Raw genomic sequence first — 1,559 nt, forward strand, 5'->3', positions numbered from 1 at the left:
GGCCCCGCGCGCGCAGCCCACCGGGTAGGGAAGTCCTGTCCTCCCGCGCGGGCGCTGCAGGGCGCGGCTCGGCGCGTGCCGCGAACTCCCAGTCCCATGGTGCACCGCGCCCGGGCGTGCCGCCCGCCTCTTTGCCAGCCCTCTCGCCTTCTGGGTCTTTCTGGCTGAGAAAGCAGATCGGTACTCAGTCGGAGCGCCCAAAGACTACGATTCCCAGCAGGCTGTGCGGAACCTGACCACGCCCTTCCGGGGAGGTCTGCGTTCCCGCTCACGCAACTTTATTGACAACGGCTGCTGCTGCCTGAGACATGATGCTAGATCTCTTCAACAAGAAATTGGGATCCGTTTCCGGAAGGAAAAGATTCCCTTTCTTTGGTACCATGAAATCGAAAGCATATTGAAGGCGTCTACATAAGTAGCTGCAAATTACTTGATAATGAAAAAGGGGAAATAGTAACTATACTGGAGAAACCCTGCGAACACCACCATAACCGGTGGTCCTGGTCCGCGTGAACTCAACAACAGGACAAACTGACCTCCATCTCAGCCTCCCGATGTGATCCACTGAGGACGCAGCAACATCGTCCACTCAGCAATGCATAGAATTTATCTGATGAGACAAGAGAAACCCAAGCTGAGGGACATCTTCGGAGTAACTGGTCTGCACCCGTTCTTTGTCTTCATGACAAAGAAAAGCTGAAGAACTGTTGCTGATTAAAAGAGGTGAAAAGTGGGCTGAGGTATAGCTCAGGGGTAGAGCACTTGCCTAGCATGCACAACGCCGTAGGCTTCATCCCCAGCATTGCAAAGTAAATAAATGAAAAGTGAAAGACATGACAACTAAGCGCAATAAGTGACCCTGGATATGATTCTGTATGCTATACAGACAATATTCTGTATGCTATAAAAGACAATATTGAGACAATTAACAAAATTTGTATTTTAGATGATAGTATTACCCTGTAGTAATCTTGTACAATACAAATGACAGCCGAATTCCTACCCTGCCCTAATCTTGCTTATCTTTGAGGACTGGATACCTGAAGGCCAGCAGTCTCTTCAGGTGGGCTCGTGAATCTGATTGCATCTAAGATGGCTTGCCAGAGTGACAGCCAGACAACCTCTAACTTCGTTATAATTTCATGCACACGCTAAATCACACACACCCCAGCACCATGGCAGTTGATAATCACCATGACAGCTGGGAAAGAACCAGAAAAGGCTCAAAACAGGTGATGCCTGAATTCCCAGGAAAAATCTCTGCCCATTCCCAGAAAAGACATGAATGTGCCTTCTCTTTATTAGTCTATCCTTCTCCCTCATTTCTTTTATCCTATATCTATAAGCTCCTAACCCCCAAGGAGCAGGAATTTGATTTGAGAGTTTAACTTCTGCTTCTCCTATTCTTGGTCAAGAAAAAGTCTCCTTCACTGCTCAATCAGTGACTGAGTTTTGTTATTGGTTCCACAATTCCCAGAGGGAAAGAGAACCCAGACTTTGGGGTCAAAAAATTGGTAATGATAATATTGTATTGATGTTAAATTTATTTATCTTATTTA

The sequence above is a fragment of the Sciurus vulgaris genome (assembly GCF_902686455.1).
Source record: "Sciurus vulgaris genome assembly, chromosome: 5".
Taxonomy (NCBI): Eukaryota; Metazoa; Chordata; class Mammalia; order Rodentia; family Sciuridae; genus Sciurus; species Sciurus vulgaris.